General features: G+C 38.0%; 1 protein-coding gene across 10 annotated transcripts in view; it reads left to right on the forward strand.

Annotated features, from left to right (window-relative positions):
* The window catches only part of ADGRL3 (adhesion G protein-coupled receptor L3), a 609,531-nt gene that overhangs the window by 323,379 nt on the left and 264,987 nt on the right, over positions 1–21,165 (forward strand). The gene's annotated exons all lie outside the window — the stretch shown is intronic.

A 21,165-nucleotide genomic window follows, 5' to 3' on the forward strand; every position in this document is an offset into this window, starting at 1 on the left:
CAGACAGAGAGAGACAGAGAGACAGAAAGCGAGAAATCACCCCCCAGGGGTATGGTCACACCACAGTCCCTTCTCCTCCATTCTCCTCTCATCTTGGGCACACACGCACACACGCCCGGCATGAGTTTTAAGCCACCGGGTCCAGGACGCGAAACACGGTCGACTACGTGGGAGTCCAGCGACATAGCCATTATGCTAACTGCTGGTTCCCAGAAGGTAGAGTTTTTAAAAAGTTTGGCTTTGGGCCAGCTGGTGACAGGATGATTATGTCTGGATACCACTTGTCTAACTGTACAGTCTCCTATGGCTTGAAAAATAAGTGGCATACATGTGCATGAATGCCCAGTATCCCTAAAGGAGGGAGAAATGGAGGAGAAGGGATTGCTGTGTCCCATGGCAGGTGCTTTCTCTTTTTCTTTCTTCTCTCTCCTTCTCTCTCTCCAGCCTCTGACAGAAACAAACAAATAAAAAACAAAAAAAAACTTGGCTTAATATAACATCTTCTTCATAGAGAAGGCATTAAGTGGTAAAGGATGAATGACGAATTCTGCAGTCATCTCTGTTTGATGTGTGCCTCACATTACACTCCCCACTTCAGAATGATAACGCCGTCTTGATAGTGTCTAGTTCCCCTATCATTCCTCTACCTCCATTTATCCAGAGACCCTCCTGTATTGCTCTGTGATTAATGCAACTGCAGTTATGATCACTAGCTCATTTAATACAACCCTGCAGTTAACAACAACAACAACAACAAACATTTAATTAATAAGCAAGTTTGTACAAATTACCAAATTACATTACAAAAAACCTGTGTACATTTTTTAGGGCTAACTAATATTTCATTCAAAGACAAATGTTGAAAATGGGTTAGGCTGGCATAATAATACTAATTTGGAAATATAAAATACTCTCTTTTAGTCTTCACTACTCATGGTCATTTACTATTTTTAAATATAGTATATACTATTAATATTTTTTTGTTGTCAAATTACACATGTAAGTTACACATATTTCTGTCTCTTTACCTACTAGAGAAAGAGGAGAGAATTCCTCTTTTACATTACAGGTTTTTATTTTAATTTATATAACAAACTAGGTATATATCATTGGAGGGGCTACCAGATGGCATGGTGATTAAGACACTGGACTCCCAAATGGCCTACCGTGATTCAAATCCCACACCTGGCAGCTTGCAGTCTCGCTTTCTCTTTCTCTCTCTCTGATGAGCACATAGGCCCTATAGCAAACAAATAATAATAATAAAATTAAATAAATGATTTTAAAAAATGATTGGGATACTATTTCCAGTAATTTAAAAAATATTATATAATGCTATCCTTTGAACTACTGTAAACTAATACTAGCTAACCACCTTAGCTTTTCTTTTTTCTGTTTTTCTACTATAATTTTATATACATGCAGATATGAGTACTGTATCTCTAGATGTTCCACTAACTCCATTGACCTCCAACTCTGTATATTTTTTTCCTTTCCCTTTCTTAAGTAATTTCATTAGTCCTCATATGTGTTAATCATGTTTCAGGAATTACTGCTTTTTTATTATGAACTCCTATATTTTATGGATAGGAAAACCATACTTAAGTTTCTGTTATACATCAGTTAGCAATATGAAACAAAAGTGTTTAAAATGTATGAATATAGTTACTATATTTGCATATAGGACTTACTTACAGAAAATATGAACTATCTAACATAAAATAGCAGAGAAGACTGCTTAAGATGCTTCACCATCTTATTCTGTTCTCATCTGAAATACACAGATTACTTGGTACTTTCTTTTTTATTTTATCTTACTTTGTTCTAAGTTTTTTCAAATTTTTTTTAGGTTTTTGCCATAGAGCACATGCACTTGCCTGAGAGAGACAGAGAAAGATGGAAAGTGAGAAACCATTCCCCTACCCCAAGTGAGGATGGCCATACCACAGTCCCTTCTCCATTTTCCTCTTGGGATTTTGGGCATGTGTGCACATGCACCCAGTGTGATTTTTTTAAGCCACCAGGTCCATAACTCAAATGGTGGTTGGCCATGTGGGAGTCCAGTGCCTAACCACCATGCCAACGGCTGGCTCTGCCACTTTCTTTTTCAAATAGTGATTATGCTCTCAGTGAGACAATGAAGTAATTGTTGGTAACTTTGGAATTGTTTTTAAAAATTCTTGTTTTAAAAATTTTGTATGGATAGCTTAAGCGAAGCAATACTATCTCATATTCTCTTTCCTCTCTTTTGTGCCCACCCTCATTATGAATCATTTTTAATTTATTTCTCATCACCCTACCTCCTTTCAGTTTCCTTGATTTCTTTCATTTTTACTCTTAAATTTTTAGGTAAAAATTATTTTGTGATGTTGACACTTTTGTTTGTCATGCTTCTATTTTGATATTATGTGTTTTCATTATGTCCAGCATGGTCTTAGTAACCACAAGGACAATCTATTAGGTTGTCGGAAAAGCCATGACACATTTTTGGATAGAAAAACATGTCATGGCTTTTCTGACAACCAAGTAGTAGCAATAGAATGTTCTGTTAGACAGCTGATGGCACGGTGGTTAATGAAGGTGGATCCCATAGGGCCAACTGTGTGGTATGAGTCCTGGACCTGGTGACTTGTTCTCCCGGATCCTCCTGGAATCTTGGGCATGCATGTAAATACTCCCGGTGACTGAATTCCCACATGGCTGACCATGGTTTGAGTCCTGGACCCAGTGACTTAAAACTCATGCCAGGAGTATTTACATGCATGCCCAAGATTCCAGGAGGATCTGGGAGATCAAGGATGATTTCTCACTTCCCGTCTCACTGTGTCTCACTCTCTCCAGTGAGCACACATGCCTTAAGGCAAAAACCTGTAATAAAGAAAAGAAAAACACACCATGCATATCTGCGTGTGTGCCCAAAGTGGAGAAATGGAGAAGGGGGCATGGTGCGATCATTCCCCAAGGAAGGGAATTTTCCCCTTTGCTCGCTCTCTTTCTGTTTGTCTGTCTATGGCATGTGCATATGCTCTCTAGCAAAAACTACAAAAAAAAAAAAAAAAGTACTTTCTACAATTGCAAAGTAGCTAACTGCTGTGTGTAAATTTGGTGGCACTGACTAATGGATAACCTTAAGAGATTCTTTTCTTTAAATCTCATGTGCTCATACATAACATTTGGTCACATAACTTATATCTGGTATGACTTTGTATGCATTCTTCAATTTACCCATTTTATTACTGAATAGGGGTGTAAATTCCAGTAGTTTACTAGTGCATTAATGTCACAATATATTACAAGGTAATTAACCAGAGCTGCCACTATAAATAGAAAAATAGTCACAGCCCTCACTATAAACTACTTAATTAGAATAAGGTCCCGAATCAGCTTTCACCATTATGGCAATTTTTCTTGCCATGCATCTCATGAATCAGGATTTTTTTTTTAAAAGCTTCCTCTAGAAGAAGCACTATTATTTTTAAACCTTTTACCGTAAAAATAAATTTGTTACAATTTAGTGGTTAATTTAATGGGATTGGTTATATATTTGTATATGCAAATAAGTTCTACATGCTTTTGAGACATATTTCCCAATTTCCTATAAGAGGAAATGGAAGAGACACTACTTTGGTAAGTTTTTGACAGATTTGTAAATAAGCACCTTGTTTTTTTTTTCGTTGTTGTTTGTTTGTTTGTTTGTTTTGAGAGGTTTTTGCTAAGGGTATGTGCACTCACCAGAAAGACAAGAGATAGGGGCTGGCAGGTGGCATGGTGGTTAAGGATGCTAGACTCCCACATGGCTGACCGTGGTTCAAGTCCCGGACTTGGTGGCTTGCTTTCTCACTTTTCCTCTCCCTCTCCCTCTCCCTTGCACTGTCTCTCTCTAGTCAAATTTAAATAAATAAAGTTGAATAAAATAATTCTTTAGAAAAAAAAGACAAGAGACAGAGAGACAGAAAGGAAGAAATAACTACCCTCCAACCCCCACCCCCTGCCACCTGAGAGGGGATGGCCACTCTGCAATCCCTTCTCTATTTTCCTCCATTCTCTTTCTGGGACCTTGGGTATCTGCACCAGTGTGAGTTTAAGCCACCGGGTTCGGGACTTGAACCATGGTCGACTACATAGCCATTATGCTCACTGCTGGTCCCAACACCTTGATGTTTTTAGCAGAGCTCCTTAAAAGCTGCAGTTTTGAAAGTTCAATGTCCCTGCCAACTGTCCTTTCTCTAACCTTTGTTTAGTCTTTTTATTTTTTTAAGAATTACTTTATTTATTTTATTTTAATTTGACCAGAGAGAGAGCGAGAAAGAGAGAGGCAGATTAAAAGCAAGAAAGCAAGCCGCCAGCTCCGGGACTTGAATTGCGATCTTGTCCATGTGAGAGTTCAGCGCCCTTAATCACCACGCCACCTGCCGGCCTCCTGTTTTACCTCTTAACGATGAACATGAAAAATATCTTCCTGCAGAATCATGTCTAGAGGCAGAATTATTCAATGAAGGTGAATGGGTGGGAATTTGTATAGTAGCTGAATCAGAATCCCAAACAGAGGTATATGTTATTCGAGATCCAAATATACTTATCAGAGCGTGCCTTTGAGTAGAAAGTTTATTGTTTCGATTTTTTGCTTCTCTTTATTGTTTTCCTGTACAACATGGTGATAGCGTTAGCTCTCAGTTACAGAACCCACAGGAAGTCTTTACCTTGCTAACAATTAAAGTTTTCATTCACTTCTGAAAAATACCTTTCATTTATATTACTGAAGATGATATTTTGCATGTTTTGCTATATAAAACATTTGGCAATTCCAGATACATTCTACCTCCCTGTATGGTAATCGGCTGGTAATGACACGGATGAAAACTGTATTACATGTATTTTGTGTAGTCTTTCTTTAGGTAGAGACTTAGTAAGAAATCTAATATTGAATACTAATTTATACATTTGCCCGTTGTCCACAATTACAATTTACAGTCTGAGAAAAAGCTAAAATATTTGCTCATATTTGAAAAATTGCAGCTTCTTTTACTTTTTTCCTATAATAATGTAAGTAATATACATATGGTTGAATTGGCACATAATCAGTGAACTAGAATAATGCCAGGCATTAAGTTTCATGTGGGAATTGAATTACATTCGGCCAATCTACACACCAAAAATATTTTTTAAAGAATAAGCAGATGGTCCCGCCTGGTGCGTCCATATTAAAAAATAGTCTTATAGCCAAAGATTTAGCATCAGAAATTAGAGCCATTATCACACAGTATTAGCTAGTGAAATGTAACAACATTTGAAATCGATTAAAAGAAAATAGTAACGTGACAACTGGCATTCTTTTTGAAGAGTCTCGAGGGGTATTCTCTAATAATATACTATGGTGCTTTTCTAACTTACATGGTTAGCAAACGTTATATGGTAGGATATAAATGACCTAGCTTTACCCACTCTTAAGAGAATAAAAATGAAAGTTACGTGCAGTCTTATTCATGTTAGTTTATACTCTTTTCCAACATTTGCAAATGTTAAACATTTTTTTTTTCCTTTGAGGGTGAGCAGCCTTTATTTAGGTATACTGTGAACACCTAGAAATACAGGGAGAGAGCATAGCTTATTGATATTCTAACTCCCATTTATGAAGTATGAACCTTATACCAAACATAAGAAAAAAATACTTTACACATGTCTCATTTAGACTCACATGGATCCCATCAATTTTTTTTTTTTGCTCAGACTTAGTGATCGTCATCATTATATTGCTAGCATCAAACATAAAACCGTACTACTACATAGTAGTAATTGAATTTGGGTTTAATTGAATTGGAATTACATTCTAAACTTAATGGAAAAAATGTACTTGTTATTCAGTATTGTCAAGAATATGCATGAGGGTTTGTGTAAACTCAGAACACACTTTACAAACATAAGTTTACTATTTAAAAGCTAAAATTTGTAATCGAAAACAACTTAGCACACTTCTGTAGGCCCCTTGTGGTCTATAATTCATAAGCTGAGAAATGATCTCAGAGTGTAGTCCGCTGGTGGTTTCCCATACTGGGTTCTTCATCGACTTGCCCTGGTGGTCTGAAAGGAGTTACAGGAGAAGGGAGTTGGCTTGCTTTCTCACTTTTCCTCTCCCTCTCCCTCTCCCTTGCACTGTCTCTCTCTAGTCAAATTTAAATAAATAAAGTTGAATAAAATAATTCTTTAGAAAAAAAAGACAAGAGACAGAGAGACAGAAAGGAAGAAATAACTACCCTCCAACCCCCACCCCCTGCCACCTGAGAGGGGATGGCCACTCTGCAATCCCTTCTCTATTTTCCTCCATTCTCTTTCTGGGACCTTGGGTATCTGCACCAGTGTGAGTTTAAGCCACCGGGTTCGGGACTTGAACCATGGTCGACTACATAGCCATTATGCTCACTGCTGGTCCCAACACCTTGATGTTTTTAGCAGAGCTCCTTAAAAGCTGCAGTTTTGAAAGTTCAATGTCCCTGCCAACTGTCCTTTCTCTAACCTTTGTTTAGTCTTTTTATTTTTTTAAGAATTACTTTATTTATTTTATTTTAATTTGACCAGAGAGAGAGCGAGAAAGAGAGAGGCAGATTAAAAGCAAGAAAGCAAGCCGCCAGCTCCGGGACTTGAATTGCGATCTTGTCCATGTGAGAGTTCAGCGCCCTTAATCACCACGCCACCTGCCGGCCTCCTGTTTTACCTCTTAACGATGAACATGAAAAATATCTTCCTGCAGAATCATGTCTAGAGGCAGAATTATTCAATGAAGGTGAATGGGTGGGAATTTGTATAGTAGCTGAATCAGAATCCCAAACAGAGGTATATGTTATTCGAGATCCAAATATACTTATCAGAGCGTGCCTTTGAGTAGAAAGTTTATTGTTTCGATTTTTTGCTTCTCTTTATTGTTTTCCTGTACAACATGGTGATAGCGTTAGCTCTCAGTTACAGAACCCACAGGAAGTCTTTACCTTGCTAACAATTAAAGTTTTCATTCACTTCTGAAAAATACCTTTCATTTATATTACTGAAGATGATATTTTGCATGTTTTGCTATATAAAACATTTGGCAATTCCAGATACATTCTACCTCCCTGTATGGTAATCGGCTGGTAATGACACGGATGAAAACTGTATTACATGTATTTTGTGTAGTCTTTCTTTAGGTAGAGACTTAGTAAGAAATCTAATATTGAATACTAATTTATACATTTGCCCGTTGTCCACAATTACAATTTACAGTCTGAGAAAAAGCTAAAATATTTGCTCATATTTGAAAAATTGCAGCTTCTTTTACTTTTTTCCTATAATAATGTAAGTAATATACATATGGTTGAATTGGCACATAATCAGTGAACTAGAATAATGCCAGGCATTAAGTTTCATGTGGGAATTGAATTACATTCGGCCAATCTACACACCAAAAATATTTTTTAAAGAATAAGCAGATGGTCCCGCCTGGTGCGTCCATATTAAAAAATAGTCTTATAGCCAAAGATTTAGCATCAGAAATTAGAGCCATTATCACACAGTATTAGCTAGTGAAATGTAACAACATTTGAAATCGATTAAAAGAAAATAGTAACGTGACAACTGGCATTCTTTTTGAAGAGTCTCGAGGGGTATTCTCTAATAATATACTATGGTGCTTTTCTAACTTACATGGTTAGCAAACGTTATATGGTAGGATATAAATGACCTAGCTTTACCCACTCTTAAGAGAATAAAAATGAAAGTTACGTGCAGTCTTATTCATGTTAGTTTATACTCTTTTCCAACATTTGCAAATGTTAAACATTTTTTTTTTCCTTTGAGGGTGAGCAGCCTTTATTTAGGTATACTGTGAACACCTAGAAATACAGGGAGAGAGCATAGCTTATTGATATTCTAACTCCCATTTATGAAGTATGAACCTTATACCAAACATAAGAAAAAAATACTTTACACATGTCTCATTTAGACTCACATGGATCCCATCAATTTTTTTTTTTTGCTCAGACTTAGTGATCGTCATCATTATATTGCTAGCATCAAACATAAAACCGTACTACTACATAGTAGTAATTGAATTTGGGTTTAATTGAATTGGAATTACATTCTAAACTTAATGGAAAAAATGTACTTGTTATTCAGTATTGTCAAGAATATGCATGAGGGTTTGTGTAAACTCAGAACACACTTTACAAACATAAGTTTACTATTTAAAAGCTAAAATTTGTAATCGAAAACAACTTAGCACACTTCTGTAGGCCCCTTGTGGTCTATAATTCATAAGCTGAGAAATGATCTCAGAGTGTAGTCCGCTGGTGGTTTCCCATACTGGGTTCTTCATCGACTTGCCCTGGTGGTCTGAAAGGAGTTACAGGAGAAGGGAGAAAGTTTGTTCAAACTCTCCTTCCATGCCAGCTGATGGAACGACATTCTTAGTATTCAAAGGTATTAAATATAGGTTTCTGATTACCGCGCTCAAACATTCTCCTTTATCTTCACTGGGACTGAGAACTGATTTAGTGAGGGTTTTTGACATGAGTATGGTGGTTCCCTAGTGGAGATATTGTGTCAGGGAAGATTAAGTCTCTGAGGTTAGGAAATCTACATGCATCTGCGGTCAAGTTCAGGATTCTGAACCTCATCCTCCTGATTCCTGTGTCCTCTCTCCAGAGATCATTCACTGGCCCAGCTCTCCTGGGGTGGCCACGGTAGGTTCCAGGATTTGACTTCTCTCCCTTTGCATTTAATTCTATTCAGAAAAGCTAAAGTATAACTGCTTAGTCTTGTTCCCAGAGAAAAATGTTATTCTCTAAATATCTTAAGTTTTTACAATGCAGTATTGCTAGTAATTTTAATATGAAAATAATAATCATAGCTGAATTTTCTCTGTAAATAAACTTGAATCATATGTTCAAACTGAAAATAATCCACTTGACTCCATCTCTCCCAATTTCCAAGTCGAACCGAACATAATATCTTTGGTATTTTTCATAAATTTCATCTGATTACTGTGAAACAGATCGTGTTATTATTGTGTTTTTGTGAATGAGAAAACACCAATTTGTTAACTTCATAATGATACGACATTAATCTTTGGGGCAAGGATTCAAACCTAGGCACATACAAAAACCTGCTATGGCAGTTTTTCATCTACACAAAAGGAATTATGATTTAATTTCCAGTACTAGCTATTATAGCAAGGGAATGGAGGAATGAAACCATCTGTAGTATAGGTTTTTGGGTTTTTTTTCCCCTTTTTACCTCTCTCTCTCTGTCTCTCAATCAATCAATCAAGCCATCAGGTTGGGGACTCAAACCATTATCCCAAGTATCTTAACCATCACGCCACCTGCTGGCCCCAATGTATAGTATCTTTAAGAAACTCTCTCAGGATATCTGTTATTAATCTTAAGAACATCAGATAGGGGCCAGCAGATGGCATAGCGGTCATGTCACTGTACTCCCACAAGGCCAGTCATGATTTAAGTCCTGGACCCCGTGACTTGAAAATCACATGGTGCACGTGTGTGTGTGTCCCCAAGATCCCAAGAGGAGAATGAAGGAGAAGGGATTGCAACATGGCCCTCTCCCCTGAAGGGTGATTTCTTATTTTCCCCCTCACTGTCTCTGTCTGTCTCTCCAGTGAGCATACATACCCTAAGGCGAAAATCTCTTACAAAAAAAAGGAAAACATCACTCAAGTAGTTTGAACACTTTTATATTTATATACTATTCACAACTCAGTGGCAAATCAGTTTTTGTATCCTTATTATATTCTTCTGCAAAACAGAATATTATTGTTTCACTCTTGCCTTGTTACCTTTTACTGATTTCATGAAACTTCTTACCATTTCTCTCAAAAGAGAAGTCTTTAATCACACGAAAGAGGTCAATCTGACAGTAGATTATAATTGTATACAAGTTAATATTAAAAAAATCTTGCCATATTTTGTAATTTAAAAATTCTATTTTTTATGTTTTCAATATTCTCTTCCCCAAATGGGTAATGATTATATAATCATCAGGACATAATTTTATACCTGTCTAGTAAGTATACAGCTAATTACCTTACTGCTTGGAGCAAACAGCTGGCTGGTAGTTTCATTGTCTGCTACAGAGCCTGAGGGGGGAAAAGGAGGCCCACCTTGACCTCCACATGTAATAGTCACCCTCATCCCCACCTGCTGAATACCCACAGCTGCAAGTTTCCAGAGTATCTGGCATACACACGAATACACACATGCCAGTCAAGGGTATATTCTGGAATGTAAGTGTCTACTTGAGGACAGAGGTAGAAAATAGGTAGAGTGAAAATTATATTTAATAAGTTCTTAGATTTTAAATTACCTTTTACAGTCAGATGTCTGAGAGAAGATAAAGATCCATATTCTTTAGATTAATTATTTTTTTCTGAGAGGTTTTTGCTATAGGGCATGTGTACTCACCAAACAGACAGAGACAGAGAGACAGAAAGTGAGAAATTATACCCCAGGGAGGATGTCCACACTACAATCCCTTCTCCTCCATTCTCCTCTCGGGATCTTGGGCATGTACGAACACATGCCCGGTGTGAGTTTTAAGCCACCGGGTCTGGGACGTGAACCGTGGTCGACTACATGGGAATCCAGCGACATAACCGTTATGCTAACTGCTGGTCCCTTTAGATTAATTCTAAGAGCTGGTCAGTAGGAGCTGGGACTGTCACACATACAACTCTGACCTAGGGATTGCCACTCAGAGTCGTTTTCTCCTTGGTTGCTAAAAAGGCACATGCTTCTGAATGGAAAATGTTGACTTCAGCTACACTCCAAACAGCACTGCCTTCATAGTAAAGGCGCTTGGCCCTGTCAGTCCTAAAAGCACTTTGTTGGTTAGAGCTCTGCATCCAGCAGTTATGTCCAGTTCTTAAGGGTCCTGAAAAAAACAATGTCGTTAGCTGTTACGTATGGCATCGGGATCTCCTGGGTGGAGTGAAATGGATGTGGATGGTGTAAAACATGGATGTCTGATCCCCAGTTAGCCATTGTGTGACCCTGGACTGATCCCATGGCTGCAGAGCCTCCTCTTCTCCAACAACCCCCCTCCCAGGGTTGTTTTATCACACGTCGTGCGTGTAGAACGCTGTAGATGTTGGTAAGTCCACTCTTAGAGCAGCATTCTTTTGCTCTGGTCTGTAGCTCACTATATCTCAGGCATAGTAAGATAAGATAAAGCCCCCAACAGTTTTCAGTGTTTTTATCTTCCTTAAGTCTTATTGGCTTAATTTTGATACAGTTTTAATTTTATAAAAAAAACTATGTCCTGGGTCAGCCCGTGACATGGTGGTTAAGGCAGCTGACTCCTACAGGGCTGACAGTGAATTTCAAGTCTGAAAAACATGCAGGCTTATGTGAATGCATGCCCAAAATCCTGATAGGAGAGTCAGGGAAAAGGGACTGCAGTGTGGCCATTCCTTCTAGCGGGGTATTTTCTCACTTTCCCTTCCCATCCCTGTCCGTCTCTTTCTCTCTGTCTTTCTCCAGTGAACATACATGCCCTGAAGTAAAATCTTAAAAACAAAAACAAAATCAAAAACTGTTCCTTTAAATAACTATATACTAAAAAGTTGCAGACATCAATCAAACAGTGTTTTATTGTCATAAATAAAACTGTATTTCTCTGCTTGTCTCTGTGCTCTCCTGAGAGACTCTTACGTTCAGTCAGTATTCAACATGAGTCTCATGCATGAGTTAGATTCTGATGTTAGTGTATAATTTTTTAAAAAGCCTTTGTATCATCGAAAAATATAAAATGGACAAGAGCAAGTTATTTTTCAGTATCAGAAAATATAGAATAAAAAAACATACCAGATCTCTCTTGGGTATGGAGGCCCTTCTTTGATGAGAGGTGTGGGAAAACTTAGAATCTAGGGAACGTGGTCCCTAATCTTCCAGGTACTCAGCCACGTGCTCATTGGGTAAAATGATAAGTGGACTCTTCCCCCAAATTCTTTCAAACTGTATGCAGTTGAGTGTAAGTCAAATTAATCTGTGATGTGACTGGTCTATGAAGAACGACTGGCAATAGAGGGATGCACGAGTGAGAAAAGAGCTTTGCCCTCGTGGCTTTCCTTGGCAGTAGAGTGGGTGAACGATTGATAAGGTATCAGTGAAGCAATCTAGATTATAAATAGATTATGAGTAGAGCTAAAAGAGATACAAGAGGGGGGATCTAGGAAAATCACTCCTAAAGAGGTGCCTACTGAGCTGAGATGCGATAAAAGCGAATGGACCTTGGTTAAAGTTGAAGGATGATGTATCGAGAGGGTCTAAAGTGGAGATTCACCGTGTGTTAGTTCACTTGTTCTCTGAGCAAATACTGAAGAGGGCTTCCTGTTGGCCAGGCATGATGAGACTGTGCCGCTAACAAGTCTGTTAAGACTTCTGTTCTCAGGGAGCACGCGCTCTCAGCAGAGGAGAGAAAGTGTACAGATAATTTCTAGATTACAGTGAGAGGAGAGAGTTAGGAAATAGGAAGAGAATTTAGGAAGGGGCTGAACCATCAGAGTCCTACGAGGTCTTATATGACATGAGAGGATTGAGATTGTATCCTAAGAGCTGTGAGTATCTGTGAAGAGTTTTTACAAGAGTACTAAATTAAATGATTTTGATTTTTAAAAGATGACTCTAGCTAGAGGGTAGAGAATGATTTAGAGGGATAAATTCAATCATATTGATGGGGCCTTTCCTTAAGATTTTATTTACGGAATTCCCTCTTGCCACTTCAATTCTCTGAAAATTCTCTTTCCTTTTCCCTCTTCATTTTCCACATTAGTCACTCCTCTCTGGGTAATGTAAGACTTCTCTTCATTGGTTCAGGTGTAGCAGAAGAGTTTGGAAACAGGCAAGTTCAAATTGCAAGACCCCAGGCTGAGCCCCTTAAAAGCAGTGCCTGTGGAAATGCCACCTCAGACATCTATCCGATGGACGCCCTGGCGTGGCAGTTCCTGCAGAGAATAAAAACATTACCTGCTAACAGATAAGTGAAGAAACCCTGAGCCCAGGAGGGTCAGATGTTAGACACACTGAATATTCATCCTGTTAAAGCAAGGGTAGTTTTAGACCTTTGGCTAAAGGTCTGAAGCCTGATTGTCAGGCTGCTAATCTATTACTCTAGTCTGTTTTTACCTCTCGAACAGGGTATGACTTCAGTGTGAACGACTGACAAGTATGAGAGGAAAGAAACTGACATTATAATAGATATTGTACTAAAACCAGCAATTCTACATATCCTGTCGATACTCTGGAGCCACAAAGGGCTTGAAGCGTAGATGGTATGAATGCTATTTTGCTTAGAAAAGTTGATTCCACTGTGCAGGGTGGTTTGGAATCAGAATTGGGTTCCGGAAAACTTGTTGAGCATATAAACCTAAAGGCAGTAGCAATGGGAATAAAGAAGAAATGAGGGACCAGCAGTTAGCGTAATGGCTATGTCGCTGGACTCCCATGTAGTCAACTGCAGTTCGTGTCCCAGACCCGGTGGCTTAAAACTCATGCCGAGTGCGTGTGCGTGTGTGCCCAAGATCCCGAGAGGAGAATGGAGGAGAAGGGATTGCGGCGTGGCCATCCCCCCTGGGGGGTGATTTCTCACTTTCTGTCTCTCTGTCTCTCTCTGTCTTTCTGGCAAGCGCACACGCCCTATAGCAAAAAAAAAAAAAAAAAAAAAAAAAAAGCAATGATAGCTCCATAGACACTGCAGTTAAAGCATAATCAGGTTATTGAGTGTTTGAATTGATTGAATACATTGAGAGAGAAGGGTCCTTTCTGATTTGTATAATTTGAGTGGATATTGGTACTGTTCTGGAAAATAAAGGCAATTCATGTTCAAACAAAAGATCACTCATTCTTAATTCTTTAAAAATATGTCTAACACGAAATATGATTGGAAAGTATTTCTTTTCAGGCTATGAGATACGAAAAATAATTTCAGGAGTACCTGAGACCTTTAGCCTTTTCTAAGTAATTGAATTGGCCCTTTGGTCACCAGGTGGTTAGTTATTTCAAGATGTAATTTATTTAGAAAAGTATGACTTGTGGATTTATGTGATACTGAGTCTGATAAAGATCTTTCCTGGGACTCGAAAGGCATGCTTGCCAGACTTTATTTAGGTTTTAATGAATGAATAAATGAAGCCAAGGCTATATAGAGAGAATCACCTTGGGTCACAAAATGGTTCATGCCTTTTCTTTGTTTCGCTATTTTGAACAATTGTATTTCTTCATTTCAATCCTGTGTGTTCATTTGAAGGGGGTACCTCAGGGCACACTTGTTTGTTTGTTAACTAAAACCAGTCTTGAAGACAGAACTCAGTGCACACCCACACTGAACTCACATAAAACCTGGGATACCAGATGGAAAATGTCTTTGCCTTAGACTTCTGATTTCTTGAAGTTAAAAAAAAAAAAAAGTTAAAAGGGCAAATATTCCAACATCACTTCTGTTATTTTCTCTTAGAGATTTCAAACCACCCAGCCCTTCCCCAAACCTGCAGTGTTTAATTTTCTATTATTACAAAATCTACCCAGTTAAAATATTTTCTGATGCGTTTAAGTGCCCATGAGCCACTGCTCTGGAGAATGTCTTAATTAAGTACTTCATTTTGTACTTTATTGAAATGTGTACTTTGAAAACATTGGTGAAATTTGCCATTTCCCACCGGCATGAGCAACAGCTGGAGCCCGGACGGTTTAAGATGGCCTCTCCTCCAGCAGCGCTAATCGAAAACAAATGCCTTGTTAAAAGCCACCTTCTTGACCCTTCTTTTGAAAAAAGTACCGTAGGTCCAAGGAAGACCCTACTATGTTATTTAAGCTCAGTTCTTTTCCTTTCTCTCCCCTTCCTTTCCCATTCTGATGGCTCTAAAACTATTACTAGTGGCCATGCTCCGAACTGAAATATTTATAGGAAAAAGATTTGTTTTAAATGAGCAGATGGGCCCGTCCAAAGACAAGCTGCTATATTAATAAACATGTGTGGTGCTTTATCAGCAACGGAGCCTATTTTGACATTTCTTCTGGATGATTTGTATAGCCTATCACTATCACACCTGGTGCAGGGACAAGAAATGGGCACTTAATAGTCAAGCAGTGTGCGCACACCTTCCATTATAACTTCATTATGTCAGATATGATCATCTATTACCAAATGTCAGGCACTTAATTTATGATCAGTTGCCCTATGGAATTAGTGGCCATACAAATGAATAGTCCATTCATGTCACTTTTGCTGTAAATTTCCTTCTTCCTATACTAACCTCTTTTAAGCACATGGAATTAATCTGACATCCTTTGGGATTTGAGAATAGAAGATGTTTTGTTTCAGATTAGTGAAATTTGAGAAGCGGGCCAATGTAAATTACAGAGGATATAAAATTCCATACTCAAGTTCATGAATGCACACTAATCTGTTTAAAATAATACGTGTGGTTTTTTTTTCCAGCTTCCTTTGCTAATGAACTTCAGTTTGATTTTGGTAAAGTGACAGTGCTCTTGGGAAAAACAAAACAAAACAGAACAAAACAAAACTTCTCTACAGAAGTCTACTATATAATAATGTATCTGTAATTAACAATGCTGTACTGTGCACTTAAAAATTAGTTGAGGATGAATTTCAGGTTAGTTGCTTTTTCACCACAATTTTTTAAAAGTAATTTTTCATTAGACAACACAAACAAGTATATTATTACCTATGGTATTTTTCAGAATGTGCAAAGAGTAAATGAAAAAAGAGGCTTACGTTTGTGAGAAAGGAGTTAAGAATTTAAAAAGAGCCAGAAAACTAGTACTTTGTAGTCTTTAGGAATTCAACTTCCCTGTTGGCATCTGCAGACCCTTCTGTCCTTTTTCTCTGGACTTAAGAACATGTAGTCAGATATCATCATCTCTGTTTTCATGATCACTGTTTGAGGGCTCTTCAGTTCTTACGAAGACTTCCAATGAAAGTTATTATCTATTAAAAAATCATTTTAGAAATGGCTTAAGTGCTATCTAAATAGGACCTTAGGACCAGGGCACTGATAAAAACAGCTATATGGAAAGCAGTCTCAAAAGTTGTTTGGCAATCAGTAAAACTATTGGGGCAGCTAGATTGGGAAGAAGTTGTCATGACCAAGAGAATACAAACTGATGGTGGAGATGGATAGGATGTGAATAAATCTGCAAGAGATACCAACCTCAGATTACAACTGTCATATGCTATTTGAAATGCTGCCAAAAAGGAGGTTCTGCCTATAACTGACCTGGCCGTCTTCCCCCTTGTTCTAGCTTTCAGTGTAATGAATGGTAGCACTTGTGCTGGAAACAAGGTGGAAGAAGATCATTAACAACTTCTTTTTTCTTGGAGAGGTTTTTACAATAAGGCGCATGCACTTGCCAGACAGACAGAGACAGACAGACAGACAGAAAGTGAGAAATCACCCCCCAGGGGGGATGGCCACGCTGCAATCCCTTCTCCCATTCTCTCCTTGGGATCTTGGGTACGCACACATATGCGTGAATTTTAAGCCACCAGGTTCGGGACGCGAACCGAGGTCGACTACGTGGGAGTCCAGCGACATAGCCATTACTCTAACTGCTGGTCCTTTTTTTTTTAGAGAAAGATTTTTGCTGTAGGACATGTATACTTACCAGAGAGAGGGATAGAGACAAAGAGAGAAAGTGAAAAATCATCCCCCGGGGTATATCAATGCCACGATCCCTTCTCCTCCATTCTCCTTACGCAGGCACAGGTGCCCAGCATGTTTCAAGCCTCCGGGTCCAGGACTCGAACTGCAGTTGTCCATGTGGGAGTCAGCACCTTATCCACTATGTCACCTCGTGGACCCAGATCATTAACTTATTTGTTAGAGCTATAGACTTAAAGAGGACATGCATTTGAAGAAGAGATCTTCCATAGGGAGAAATAAGCAAGACACTTACGTGAGGGATAACGGGATATATTCCTAACATGCTATGAAAAATACAGTTAAAAAGTCCAGTTGCATTGATTCTTTTGCAGTTGGCATTAACCTACCTGTCTGTGGGTTCTACTCCCTAAGGACACTTATGGTCAATGGACACCCTAGTCTCTAGACTATATCTTTGATTTGAATGACTAAAGAACTCATTAAAGTATCCAGGTTATCAGGGTTGGTCTTTAACCAATACAAATAATATTTTTAAGATTTACTTTGGAAAACTCATGCTAAAATGACCTGGAGAGCTCTGGTTGAAACTTTTCATTGAGCAGACTTCCCAAGAGAACTAATCAAGATGGCTGTCTTTTAGAGATCTGAATCTCAGGCATAATTCTTGCAAGCATACTTGGTACATTTTGCATTAAAAATATGTAAAGGTGAACACTTTGCCTTTTTGTTTTGAGTCACTATTATGGTCTTTAAAAAATATCGTAGTGGGCCAGCAAGTGGCATTGAGGTTAAGATTCTGGATCCCGGATGACCAACTGTGTGGTTCAAGTCCTTGAAAATTATGCCAGGCATGTGTGTATTCATGCCCAAATTCCTGAGAAAAGACTGGAGGAGAGGGAATTGTGGTGTGGCCATCCACTCTGGGGTGATTTCACACACACTCTCTCTCTTTCTCTTTCTTTCTCTTTGTTTTTCTTTGGTGAGCATACAATGCCCTATAACAAAACTAAAAAACAAGTAAGAGAATATAAGTAGTACATTATAATAATAAGTAGCTTCAGTTATTGTGCATACTGGGCTTAACATCTACTGAGGGGCAAAGCAAAGTCAAGAAAACATACCCAAAAATATTTTTAAAATGTTTAAATACAAGAGAAAATGTTAATAAATGTTAAAATCTAAAATGTGTTCTTTTAAAAGAAATGGAAGAAGGTAGAAAAGGGCATTAACAGAAATTCGTAATAGCAATATGGAGGATGCCTACGATCTAATCAATCCAGTTATAATTCATCCTGAAGGTGTATGATCAAAATGAAAAAACTACAAACAATGATGTTTACAGATAATATCTTGAACAGTAATCATTCTGTAAATGTTTGTTGAACTTAACGAAAAACCTTGCAATATAGCATATATTTTAGGCTATAGGGCAACAAAACCTAAATTGATTTCAGTTTGGCAAGAAATGGAATATTTCCAAAATGTAAGCTGCTCTCTTTTCCCTCTAGGATATAATTAGAAACAGTATTTAATCAGATTCACTAAACTAGTGGGAGTTTAAGAACAATAATTAGAATTATTTACAAAAATTGATTGAAAAATATCCAGTCTAAAGAAAAGTGACAGGGCCAGCCCAGTGGCCTGGTGGTTAAAGGGAACTAGGTCCCACATGGGCAACCATGGCTCGAGTCCTGGCTCTGTCACCTTGAAAAACAGGCCAGTATGTGCATGCGTGCATGTGTGCCTGCGTGCTTCAGATCGCAACAGGATGGGGAAATGGAGGAGAAGGGATTATGATATGACCATGCCCGTTGGGGTGTGCTTTCTTCCTTCCTTTGTCTCAGTTAAGGGCATGTGTACTCGGGGAATTTAAAAAAAAAAAAAAGAAAGAAAAATGACAAATCTTCAAAAAGTCAGACTTTTACTACTTTTGTTTCTTATATTGTATGTAGGTTAACTAAATTAATCTCCTAATTTTATTTTTTTAGGAATTATTTATTTTATTTTACTTGATAGTACTAGTATTTTAATTTGGTGAGAGAAAGTGAGAAAGTAAGTCACCAAGTCCAAGACTGGAAACATGGTCAGCCATGTGGTTGTCCAGCACCTTAACCACCATGCCACCTGCTGGTCCACTCTTCTAATTTTCTAAATAGAAAAACTACTACCTAAATTAAAGCTCCCAAATTCTATGATCTCTGTAACTAGATTTTTTTCATAAACTGTGTAAACTTTTTATTTTATGCGGTAGAGGATAATATTTGGTCCAAAGATTACTGAAACCTTCAAGTTGTAAAAGCCATAAAAGCCAAATGGAAACAATTTAAGTATAGTTGACAGATTAAATATAAATTTTATAAAATATGGTCCTTTTGGTCTGTGATTTAGAGTAGACAGTGTTAAATGATTGATGTATATCTCTTACTCCATTTTACCATTGAAATTTGAATGTGTGGTATTTAGGACATTATGCCTTTCTAAAACTATACGAATCTGAAGTAACCATAATTTTAAATCAAGAGACCTGTAAAACCCAAATGTCTTCCCTATGCTAATATTTTTTTCTTGAATAACATTATTGTGCATACTGCTGCTCAATGAGACTGGTCAGTGATATAATTAAAAGGTGTAGTAGAATTTGGTGCTTTTAAACCTTAGTAAGGAGAGGGGAAGTTGGATAAAGGCTCCTATGGTTTCTTTAGGAAAAATAAAAGGTTTTTTAGAAGAGTAAATCGAAGATGAGAACAGTTTGTGATAATGTTTGCTTATACAAGCATGATTGGTCTGTCTGTCTCCTTCAAGGCTATAAAACTCCCTATGGAGGAGAGTTTATCACAGCTTTATTGTCTTTCTTCACCTTGGGAATAGTCCAAGCCTAAAAGAGGGAATTTATGGCATCCTCATTTCCCAGATGTCCTTGCTTTTAAGAAAGCTTTCATAAAACTTCTTTCTGTACATATCTAATGAATTTCAAATGTCTGCAGTTTAAAATAACCTTCATGCCAATCTGGAGTTCGGAGAGTGGCCCTACCATAGTACCTCTTACCAGACAACTATACCAGCCATCTAGACTCATGCTTAAAGAAGCCAAATCCAACATGGTTGACACACTGGGCGAATGTGCCTGTGTGCCCAAAATCCTGACAGGATAGAGAAATGGAGAAAAAACTGCAGCATAACCACACTTCATGAGACGGTACACTTCCTTCTTCCCCATCCCTCTCTACATATTGCATGTAATTAAACACACACACACACACACACACACACACACAAACTTAAAAGTAACACTCATAGTCTTCTAGGAACAAAAGATCACATGCTGTTGTAAATAAACAGGTGTTGTTTCCCAGGAGTGGTATTGGAGATTGGCATTGAATTATCATTTTAAGGTCAAATGTAGAATTCCATTATTTTGTTGTATTTCATGATTGAAGACTAAGCTTTAGGACTGTGTTGGTTGCTGTTTGTTTCTCATCAAACTCTTGTTACCACGAATCACATTTCTCAGACCTCAAGCTGTAGCTACGTGAACACCACATCATGATGATATTTAGTAATAAATTGAAACATATTTCTCAGGCCTCAAGATATAGCTAGGTGGACACCATATCATGATGATTTTTAGGGGTGATTATACTTGCTGAATTCTGTCACGAGGGAAAAGAAAGAAGTGTTCATGAACCATTTTTGACCATTATATGTAAAGATAAAAAATCGAAATGAAATCAAGAAGCCTAGAAAACAGTTTTGGAAAAAACAGGTTTGGGGTTTTTTTTGGGTTTTTTTTTTTGTTTTTTTTTTTTTTGTTTTTTTTTGATAAGTGTGCTTACAGTGGTTTCAAATTACTTACCAGGAGCATATGAACCTAACTCTATAAAAAGGAAACTTAGAAATAAACAGGAAATGTTTATAGAATTGATCGTGGCAACTAAACATTAGTCTTATTTAGGATTCTATTTAATGTAAGATTGCCAAGCAGGTAAACTCAAGATCATTCTATTTGTTGAAATGTGTTTTGTTTATATGAAATTAAAACTACATATACACATGCACAGTTGAGTTACTTTAGTTCAATACAAGATGCATGTAGTTGGGTCCAGCAGATGGCATAATGGTTATGTCGCTGGACTCCCACATATTTGACCATGGTTCAAGTCCTGGATTGCCCAGGTTAAACCTCACACCAGGGGAACCAGCAGTTAGCATAACGGCTATGTCACTGGACTCCCACGTAGTCGACCGTGGTTCGCGTCCCGGACCTGGTGGCTTAAAACTCACGTTGGGCGCGTGTGTGTGCGTGCCCAAGATCCCGAGAAGAGAATGGAGGAGAAGGGATTGTGGCATGACCATCCCCTCTGGGGGTGATTTCTCGCTTTCTGTCTCTATGTCTCTCTCTGTCTGTCTGGCGAGCACATGTGCTCTATAGCAAAAACCTCACACCAGAATGGGACCAGCAGGTGTTGTGGTGGCAAAAGGCACTGGATTCCCACATGGCCAAC

The sequence above is a fragment of the Tupaia chinensis genome, unplaced genomic scaffold (assembly GCF_000334495.1).
Source record: "Tupaia chinensis unplaced genomic scaffold, TupChi_1.0 Scaffold000173_1, whole genome shotgun sequence".
NCBI lineage: Eukaryota > Metazoa > Chordata > Mammalia > Scandentia > Tupaiidae > Tupaia > Tupaia belangeri.